The sequence below is a fragment of the Chiloscyllium punctatum genome, chromosome 37 (genome assembly GCF_047496795.1).
Source record: "Chiloscyllium punctatum isolate Juve2018m chromosome 37, sChiPun1.3, whole genome shotgun sequence".
In the NCBI taxonomy this organism is placed as follows: Eukaryota; Metazoa; Chordata; class Chondrichthyes; order Orectolobiformes; family Hemiscylliidae; genus Chiloscyllium; species Chiloscyllium punctatum.
Window position 1 is genome coordinate 5675813 of NC_092775.1, and position 12901 is coordinate 5688713.

Genomic DNA, 12901 nt, shown 5'->3' on the forward strand with positions numbered 1-12901 from the left:
TCTCAATATCACAGAAAATAGAGTAACAGTTCACACATTCTCAATATCATAGAACGTACAGAAAGAGTTCATACATTCTCATTATCATAGAACATACAGTAACAGTTCACAATTTCTCATTATCACAGAACATACAGTAACAGTTCACACATTCTCAATATCACAGAAAATAGAGTAACAGTTCACACATTCTCAATATCATAGAACGTACAGAAAGAGTTCATACATTCTCATTATCATAGAACATACAGTAACAGTTCACAATTTCTCATTATCACAGAACATACAGTAACAGTTCACACATTCTCAATATCACAGAAAATACAGTAACAGTTCACACATTCTCAATATCACAGAACATACAGTAACAGTTCACAATTTCTCATTATCACAGAACATACAGTAACAGTTCACACATTCTCAATATCACAGAAAATACAGTAACAGTTCACACATTCTCAATATCACAGAACATACAGTAACAGTTCACACATACTCAATATCACAGAACATACAGTAACAGTTCACACATTCTCAATATCACAGTACATACAGTAACAGTTCACACATTCTCATTATCATACCACATAACAGTAACAGTTCACACATTCTCAGTATCATAGAACATACAGTAACATTTCACAATTTCTCAATATCACAGAATATACAGTAACAGTTCACACATACTCAATATCACAGAACATACAGTAACAGTTCACACATTCTCAATATCACAGTACATACAGTAACAGTTCACACATTCTCATTATCACAGAAAATACAGTAACAGTTCACACATTCTCAATATTATAGAACATACATTAAGAGTTCACACACTGATAATCATAGAATGTACAGTAATAGTTCACACCTTCTCAATTTCATAGAATGTACAGTAACATTTCACACATTCTCAGTATCACAGAACATACAATAACAGTTCATACATTCTCAGCATCATAGAATGTACAGTAACAGTTCACACATTCTCAATATCATAGAGCGTACAGTAAGAGTTCACACATTCTCAATATCATAGAGCGTACAGTAAGAGTTCACACATTCTCAATATCACAGAACCTACAGTAACAGTTCACACATTCTCGATATCACAGAACATACAGTAACAGTCCACACATTCTCAATATCACAGACCATACATTAACAGTTCACGCATTCTCAATATCACAGAACATACAGTAACAGTTCACAATTTCTCGATATCACAGTACGTACAGTAACAGTTCACACATTCTTATTATGACAGAACGTACAGGAACATTTTACTCATTACCAATATCACAGAACATACAGTAACAGTTCACGCATTCTCAATATCATAGAGTGTACAGTAACAGTTCACACATTCTCAATATTATAGAACATACATTAAGAGTTCACACATTCTGAATATCATAGTACGTACAGTAATAGTTCACATTTTCTCAATATCTAGAACGTACAGTGACAGTTCACACATTCTCAGATTCATAGAATGTACAGTAACAGTTCACACATTCTCGATATCACAGCACATACAGTAACAGTCCACACATGATCAATATCACAGAAAATACAGTAAAAGTTCACACTTTCTCAATATCATGGAAAGTACAGTAACAGTTCACACTTTCTCAATATCATAGAACATACAGTAACATTTCACACTTTTTCAATATCACAGAACATACAGTAATAGATCACACATTCCCAATATCACAGAACATACAGTAACAGTTCACACATTCTCAATATCATAGAGTGTACAGTAGCAGTTCACAAATTCTCAATATCATATAATATACAGTAACAGTTCACACATTCTCAATATCGCAGAACATACAGTAACAGTCCACACATTCTCAATATCACAGACCATACAGTAACAGTTCACGCATTCTCAATATCACAGAACATACAGTAACAGTTCACAATTTCTCGATATCACAGTACGTACAGTAACAGTTCACACATTCTTATTATGACAGAACGTACAGGAACATTTTACTCATTACCAATATCACAGAACATACAGTAACAGTTCACGCATTCTCAATATCATAGAGTGTACAGTAACAGTTCACACATTCTCAATATTATAGAACATACATTAAGAGTTCACACATTCTGAATATCATAGTACGTACAGTAATAGTTCACATTTTCTCAATATCTAGAACGTACAGTGACAGTTCACACATTCTCAGATTCATAGAATGTACAGTAACAGTTCACACATTCTCGATATCACAGCACATACAGTAACAGTCCACACATGATCAATATCACAGAAAATACAGTAAAAGTTCACACTTTCTCAATATCATGGAAAGTACAGTAACAGTTCACACTTTCTCAATATCATAGAACATACAGTAACATTTCACACTTTTTCAATATCACAGAACATACAGTAATAGATCACACATTCCCAATATCACAGAACATACAGTAACAGTTCACACATTCTCAATATCATAGAGTTTACAGTAGCAGTTCACAAATTCTCAATATCATATAATATACAGTAACAGTTCACACATTCTCAATATCACAGAACATACAGTAACAGTTCACACATTCTCAATATCACAGAATGTGCAGGAACAGGTCACACGTTCTCAGTATCATAGAATGTACAGTAAGAGTTCACACATTCCCAATATCACAGAACATACAGTAACATTTCACACAATCTCAATATCACAGAATGTACAATAACACTTCACACTTTCTCAATATCATAGAACATACAGTAACATTTCACACAATCTCAATATCACAGAATGTACAGTAACAGTCCACACAATCTCAATATCATAGAACGTACAGTAATAGATCACACATTCCCAATATCACAGAACATACAGTAACATTTCACACAATCTCAATATCACAGAATGTACAATAACACTTCACACTTTCTCAATATCATAGAACATACAGTAACATTTCACACTTTTTCAATATCACAGAACATACAGTAATAGATCACACATTCCCAATATCACAGAACATACAGTAACATTTCACACAATCTCAATATCACAGAATGTACAATAACACTTCACACTTTCTCAACATCATAGAACGTAGAGTAACTGTTCACATATTCTCAGTATCACAAAAATACAGTAACAGTTCACACTTTCTCAATATCACAGTACGTACAGTAACAGTTCAAACATTCCCGATATCACTGAACATAAAGTAACAGTTCACACATTCTAAATATCACAGTACGTACAGTAACAGTTCACACATTCTCAACATCACAGAACATACAGTAACAGTTCACACATTCTCAATATCACAGTGCGTACAGTAACAGTTCACACATTCTCAATATCATACCACATAACAGTAACAGTTCACACATTCTCAATGTCATAGAATGTACAGGAACAGTTCACACATTCTCAACATCAGAGAACGTACAGTAACATTTCACACATTCTCAATATTACAGAACATACAGCAACAGTTCACACATTCTCAATATCACAGTACGTACATGAACAGTTCACAAAATCTCAGTATCATAGAACGTACGGAAACATTTCACACGTTCCCAATTTCACAGAACATACAGTAACAGTTCACACATTTTCAATATCATAGAACATACAGTAACAGTTCACACTATCTCAATATCATAGAATGTACAGTAACAGTTCACACATTCTCAATATGAAGAAAAAACAGTACCAGTTCACACATTCTCAACATCACAGAACATACAGTAACCGTTCACACGTTCTCAATATCATAGAACATACAGTAATAGTTCACACATTCTCAGTATCATCGAGCGCATACTAACAGTTCACACATTCTCAATATCACAGTACGTACAGTAACAGTTCACACATTCTAAATATCACAGAACATACACTAACAGTTCACTCATTCTCAATATCATTAACGTACAGTAACAGTTCACACATTCTCAATATCATAGAACAGACAGTAACAGTTCACACATTCTCATTATCACAGAACGTACAGTAACATTTCAAACATTGCCAATATCACAGAACACACAATAACAGTTCACACATTCTCAATATCACAGTACATACATGAACAGTTCACAAAATCTCAGTATCATAGAACGTACGGAAACATTTCACACGTTCCCAATTTCACAGAATATACAGTAACAGATCACACATTCTCAATATCATAGAACATACAGTAACGGTTCACACTTTCTCAATATCATAGATCGTACAGCAACATGTCACACATTTTCAATATCATAGATCATACAGCAACATGTCACACATTCTCAATATAACAGAACATACAGTATCAATTCACACATTCTCAATATCACAGAACATACCATAGCAGTTCACACATTCACAATATCATAGAACATACAGTAACAGTTCACATGTTCTCAATATCATAGAACATACAGTAACAGTTCACACTTTCTCAATATCATAGAACATACAGTAACAGTTAACACATTCTCAATATCATAGAACATACGGTAACTGTTCACACTTTCTCAATATCATACCACATACAGTAACAGTTCACACATTCTCAGTATCATAGAACATACAGTAACATTTCACAATTTCTCAATATCACAGAATATAGAGTAACAGTTCCCACATTCTCAATATCGTAGAACGTAAAGTAACAGTTCAGACATCCTCAATATCATACAACATAAAGTAACAGTTCACACTTTCTCAATATCATAGAGCGTACAGTAACAGTTCACACATTCTCAATGTCATAGAATGTACAGGAACAGTTCACACATTCTCAACATCAGAGAATGTACAGTAACATTTCACACATTCTCAATATTACAGAACATACACCAACAGTTCACACATTCTCAATATCACAGTACGTACATGAACAGTTCACAAAATCTCAGTATCATAGAACGTACGGAAACATTTCACACGTTCCCAATTTCACAGAACATACAGTAATCGTTCACACATTTTCAATATCATAGAACATACAGTAACTGTTCACACTTTCTCAATATCACAGAATATACAGCAACAGTTCCCACATTCTCAATATGATAGATCATAAAGTGACAGTTCACACTTCCTCAATATCACAGAACGTACAGTAACAGTTCACACATTCTCAGTATCACAGAATGTACAGAAACAGTTCACACATTCTCAACATCATAAAACGTACAGTAATAGTTCACTCATTCTCAATGTCACAGAACATAAAATAACAGTTCACACATTCTCAATCTCACAGAAAATGCAGTAACAGTTCACACATTCTCAATATCATAGAATGTATAGTAACAATTCACACATTCTCAATATCATAGAAAGTACAGTAACAATTCACACATTCTCAATATCAAAGAAAGTACAGTAACAATTCACTCATTCTCGATTTCATAGAACGTACAGTAACAATTCACGCATTCTCAATATCATAGAACGTATGGTAACATTTCACACATTCCCAATATTACAGAACATACAGTAACAGTTCACACATTCCCAATATCACAGAACATACAGTAACAGTTCTCACATTCTCAATATCATAGAATGTACAGCAACAATTGTACACTTTCTCAATATCACAGAACATACAGTAACAGTTCACACATTCCCAATATCACAGAACATTCAGTCACAGTTCACATATTCTCAAGATCATAGAACATACAGTAACACTTCACACATTCGCAACATCATAGAACATACACTAACAGTTCACTCATTCTCAATATCATTAACGTACAGTAACAGTGCACACATTCTCAATATCATAGAACATACAGTAACATTTCACACATTCTCATTATCACAGAACGTACAGTAACATTTCAAACATTGCCAATATCAAAGAACACACAATAACAGTTCACACATTCTCAATATCACAGTACGTACATGAACAGTTCACAAAATCTCAGTATCATAGAACGTACGGAAACATTTCACACATTCCCAATTTCACAGAACATACAGTAACAGTTCACACATTTTCAATGTCACAGAACATACAGTGTCGGTTCACACATTCTCAATATCATAGAATATACAGTAACAGTTCACACTTTCTCAGTGTCACCGAACATAAATTAACAATTCACACATTCTCAATATCACAGAACGTACAATAACAGTTCACACATTCTCAATATCACAGAACATACCATAGCAGTTCACACATTCACAATATCATAGAACATACAGTAACAGTTCACACGTTCTCAATATCATAGAACATACAGTTACAGTTCACACTTTCTCAGTATCACAGAACGTACAATAACAGTTCACACATTTTCAATATCACAGAACATACAGTAACAGTTCACATTTTCTCAATATCGTAGATCGTACAGCAACATGTCACACATTTTCAATATCATAGATCGTACAGCAACATGTCACACATTCTCAATATAACAGAACGTACAGTATCAGTTCACACATTCACAATATCATAGAACATACAGTAACAGTTCACACGTTCTCAATATCATAGAACATACAGTAACAGTTCACACTTTCTCAATATCATAGAACATACAGTAACAGTTAACACATTCTCAATATCATAGAACATACGGTAACTGTTCACACTTTCTCAATATCGTACCACATACAGTAACAGTTCACACATTCTCAGTATCATAGAACATACAGTAACATTTCACAATTTCTCAATATCACAGAATATACAGTAACAGTTCCCACATTCTCAATATCGTAGAACGTAAAGTAACAGTTCAGACATCCTCAATATCATACAACATAAAGTAACAGTTCACACTTTCTCAATATCATAGAGCGTACAGTAACAGTTCACACATTCTCAATGTCATAGAATGTACAGGAACAGTTCACACATTCTCAACATCAGAGAACGTACAGTAACATTTCACACATTCTCAATATTACAGAACATACAGCAACAGTTCACACATTCTCAATATCACAGTACGTACATGAACAGTTCACAAAATCTCAGTATCATAGAACGTACGGAAACATTTCACACGTTCCCAATTTCACAGAACATACAGTAACAGTTCACACATTTTCAATATCATAGAACATACAGTAACAGTTCACACTATCTCAATATCATAGAATGTACAGTAACAGTTCACACATTCTCAATATGAAGAAAAAACAGTACCAGTTCACACATTCTCAACATCACAGAACATACAGTAACCGTTCACACATTCTCAATATCATAGAACATACAGTAATAGTTCACACATTCTCAGTATCATCGAGCGCATACTAACAGTTCACACATTCTCAATATCACAGTACGTACAGTAACAGTTCACACATTCTAAATATCACAGAACATACACTAACAGTTCACTCATTCTCAATATCATTAACGTACAGTAACAGTTCACACATTCTCAATATCATAGAACAGACAGTAACAGTTCACACATTCTCATTATCACAGAACGTACAGTAACATTTCAAACATTGCCAATATCACAGAACACACAATAACAGTTCACACATTCTCAATATCACAGTACATACATGAACAGTTCACAAAATCTCAGTATCATAGAACGTACGGAAACATTTCACACGTTCCCAATTTCACAGAATATACAGTAACAGATCACACATTCTCAATATCATAGAACATACAGTAACGGTTCACACTTTCTCAATATCATAGATCGTACAGCAACATGTCACACATTTTCAATATCATAGATCATACAGCAACATGTCACACATTCTCAATATAACAGAACATACAGTATCAATTCACACATTCTCAATATCACAGAACATACCATAGCAGTTCACACATTCACAATATCATAGAACATACAGTAACAGTTCACACGTTCTCAATATCATAGAACATACAGTAACAGTTCACACTTTCTCAATATCATAGAAGATACAGTAACAGTTAACACATTCTCAATATCATAGAACATACGGTAACTGTTCACACTTTCTCAATATCGTACCACATACAGTAACAGTTCACACATTCTCAGTATCATAGAACATACAGTAACATTTCACAATTTCTCAATATCACAGAATATACAGTAACAGTTCCCACATTCTCAATATCGTAGAACGTAAAGTAACAGTTCAGACATCCTCAATATCATACAACATAAAGTAACAGTTCACACTTTCTCAATATCATAGAGCGTACAGTAACAGTTCACACATTCTCAATGTCATAGAATGTACAGGAACAGTTCACACATTCTCAACATCAGAGAACGTACAGTAACATTTCACACATTCTCAATATTACAGAACATACAGCAACAGTTCACACATTCTCAATATCACAGTACGTACATGAACAGTTCACAAAATCTCAGTATCATAGAACGTACGGAAACATTTCACACGTTCCCAATTTCACAGAACATACAGTAATCGTTCACACATTTTCAATATCATAGAACATACAGTAATAGTTCACACATTCTCAGTATCATCGAGCGCATACTAACAGTTCACTCTTTCTCAATATCACAGTACGTACAGTAACAGTTCACACATTCTCAATATGAAGAAAAAACAGTACCAGTTCACACATTCTCAATATCACAGAACGTACAGTAACATTTCACAATTTCTCAATATCACAGAATATACAGTAACAGTTCCCACGTTCTCAATATCGTAGAACGTAAAGTAACAGTTCACACATCCTCAATATCATACAACATACAGTAACAGATCACACATTCTCAATATCATAGAACATACAGTAACAGTTCACACTTTCTCAATATCATAGATCGTAGAGCAACATGTCACACATTTTCAATATCATAGATCGTACAGCAACATGTCACACATTCTCAATATAACAGAACATACAGTATCAGTTGACACATTCTCAATATCACAGAACATACCATAGCAGTTCACACATTCACAATATCATAGAACATACAGTAACAGTTCACATGTTCTCAATATCATAGAACATACAGTTACAGTTCTCACTTTCTCAGTATCATAGAGCGCATAGTAACAGTTCACACATTCTCAGTATCACAGAATGTACAGAAACAGTTCACACATTCTCAACTTCATAATACGTACAGTAATAGTTCACTCATTCTGAATGTCACAGAACATACAGTAACAGTTCACACATTCTCAATCTCACAGAAAATGCAATAGCAGTTCACACATTCTCAATGTCATAGAAAGTACAGTAACAGTTCACTCATTCTTGATTTCATAGAATGTACAGTAACAGTTCACACATTCTCAATGTCACAGAACATACAGTGTCGGTTCACACATTCTCAATATTATGGAACTTACCGTAACAGTTCACACTTTCTCAATATTTCAGAAGTTACAGTAACAGTTCACACATTCGCAATATGATGGAACATACAGTAACAGTTCACACTTTCTCAGTGTCACCGAACATAAATTAACAATTCACACATTCTCAATATCACAGAACGTACAATAACAGTTCACACATTCTCAATATCATAGATCGTACGGCAACGTGTCACACATTCTCAATATACCAGAACGTACAGTATCGGTTCACACATTCTCAATATCACAGAACATACCGTAACAGTTCACACTTTCTCAATATCATAGAGCGTACAGTAACAGTTCACTCATTCTCAATATCACAGAACATACAGCAACAGTTCACACATTCTCAATATCAGAGACCGTAGAGTAACATTTCACACATTCTCAATATCACAGAACATACAGCAACAGTTCACACATTCTCAATATCACAGTACGTACATGAACAGTTCACAAATTCTCAGTATCATAGAACGTACAGAAACATTTCACACATCCAATTTCACAGAACATACAGTAACAGTTCACACATTTTCAATGTCACAGAACATACAGTGTCGGTTCACACATTCTCAATATCATAGAATATACAGTAACAGTTCACACTTTCTCAGTGTCACCGAACATAAATTAACAGTTCACACTATCTCAATATCATAGAACGTACAGTAACAGTTCACACATTCTCATGATGAAAAAAACAGTACCAGTTCACACATTCTCAATATCACAGAACATACAGTACCAGTTCACACATTCTCAATATCATAGAACATACGGCAACTGTTCACACTTTCTCAATATCATACCACATACAGTAACATGTCACACATTCTCAATATCACAGAACGTACAGTAACATTTCACAATTTCTCAATATCACAGAACATACAGTAACAGTTCACACATCCTCAATATCATACAACATACAGTAACAGATCACACATTCTCAATATCATAGAACACACAGTAACAGTTCACACTTTCTCAATATCATAGATCGTACAGCAACATGTCACACATTTTCAATATCATAGATCGTACAGCAACATGTCACACATTCTCAATATAACAGAACGTACAGTATCAGTTCACACATTCTCTATATCACAGAACATACCGTAAGAGTCCACACTTTCTCAATATCATAGAGCGTACAGTAACAGTTCACACATTCTCAATGTCATAGAATGTACAGTAACAGTTAACACATTCTCAATGTCAGAGAACGTACAGTAACATTTCACACATTCCCAATATCACAGAACATACAGTAACAGTTCACACATTCTTAGTATCATCGAGCGCATACTAACAGTTCACACATTCTCAATATCATAGAACGTACGGTAACATTTTACACATTCCCAATATCACTGAACATCCAGTAACAGTTGATACATTCTCAGTATCATAGAACGTAAAGTAACAGTTCACACTTTCTCAACATCACAGAACATACAGTAACAGTTCACACATTCTCAATATCAGAGACCGTACAGTAACATTTCACACATTCTCAATATCACAGAACATACAGCAACAGTTCACACATTCTCAATATCACAGTACGTACATGAACAGTTCACAAATTCTCAGTATCATAGAAAGTACGGAAACATTTCACACATTCCCAATTTCACAGAACATACAGTAATAGTTCACACATTTTCAATGTCACAGAACATACAGTGTCGGTTCACACATTCTCAATATCATAGAATATACAGTAACAGTTCACACTTTCACAGTGTCACCGAACATAAATTAACAATTCACACTTTCTCAATATCACAGAACGTACAATAACAGTTCTCACATTCTCAATATCACAGAACATACAGTAACAGTTCACACTTTCTCAATGTCATAGATCGTACAGCAACATGTCACACATTCTCAATATAACAGAACGTACAGTAACAGTTCACACTTTCTCAGTGTCGCCGAACATAAATTAGCAATTCACACATTCGCAATATCACAGAACGTACAATAACAGTTCACACATTCTCAATATCATAGATCGTACAGCAACATGTCACACATTCTCAATATCACAGAACATACCGTAACAGTTCACACTTTCTCAATAGCATAGAGCGTACAGTAACAGTTCACACCTTCTCAATGTCATAGAATGTACAGGAACAGTTCACACATTCTCAATATCAGAGAACGTACAGTAACATTTCACACATTCTCAATATCACAGAACATACAGCAACAGTTCACACATTCTCAATATCACAGTACGTACATGAACAGTTCACATAATCTCAGTATCATAGAGCATACAGTAACAGTTCACACATTCTCAATATGAAGAAAAAACAGTACCAGTTCACACATTCTCAATATCATAGACGATACAGTAACAGTTGATACATTCTCAGTATCATAGAACGTAAAGTAACAGTTCACACTTTCTCAGTATCACAGAATATACAGTAACAGTTCACACTTTCTAAGTATCATAGAGTGTACAGTAACAGTTCACACATTGTCAATATCATAGAACGTACAGTAACAGTTCACACTTTCTCACAATCACAGAGAATACAGTAGCAGTTCACACATTCTCAATTTCACAGAAAATACAGTAACAGTTCACACATTCTCAATATCATAGAGCATACAGTAACAGTTCACACATTCTCAATATCATAAAATGTTCAGGAACAGTTCACACATTCTCAATATCACAGAAAATACAGTAACAGTTCACACATTCCCCATATTATAGAATGTTCAGGAACAGTTCACACATTCTCAATATCACAGAAAATACAGGAACAGTTCTCACATTCTCAATATCACAGAATGTACAGTAACAGTTCACACATTCTCAATATCATAGAACGTACAGTAATAGTTCAGACATTCTCAATATCATAGAACATGCATTAACAGTTCACACGTCCTCAGTATTTTAGAGCGTACAGTAACAGTTCACACTTTATAAATATCACAGAACATACAGTAACATTTCACATATTCTCAATATCACAGAAAATACAGTAACAATTCACACATTCTCTATATCATAGAGCGTACAGTAACAGTTCACACATTCTCAATATCATAAAATGTTCAAGAACAGCTCACACATTATCAATATCACAGAAAATACAGTAACAGTTCACACATTCTCAATATCACAGAATATACAGTAACAGTTCACACTTTCTCAGGATCAGAGTGTACAGTAACAGTTCACACATTTTCAATATCATAGAACGTACAGTAACAGTTCAGACTTTCTCATTATCACAGAAAATACAGTAGCAGTTCACACATTCTCAATTTCACAGAAAATACAGTAACAGTTCACACATTCTAAATATCACAGTACGTACAGTAACAGTTCACACATTCTCAACATCACAGAACATACAGTAACAGTTCACACATTCTCAATATCAGAGACCGTACAGTAACATTTCACACATTCTCAATATCACAGAACATACAGCAACAGTTCACACATTCTCAATATCACAGTACGTACATGAACAGTTCACAAATTCGCAGTATCATAGAACGTACGGAAACATTTCACA

At 34.3% G+C, this 12901-nt stretch overlaps 1 protein-coding gene across 1 annotated transcript in view; it reads left to right on the forward strand.

The window, feature by feature from the left end:
- Window positions 1–12901, forward strand: part of col9a3 (collagen, type IX, alpha 3) — a 284757-nt gene that overhangs the window by 64422 nt on the left and 207434 nt on the right. The gene's annotated exons all lie outside the window — the stretch shown is intronic.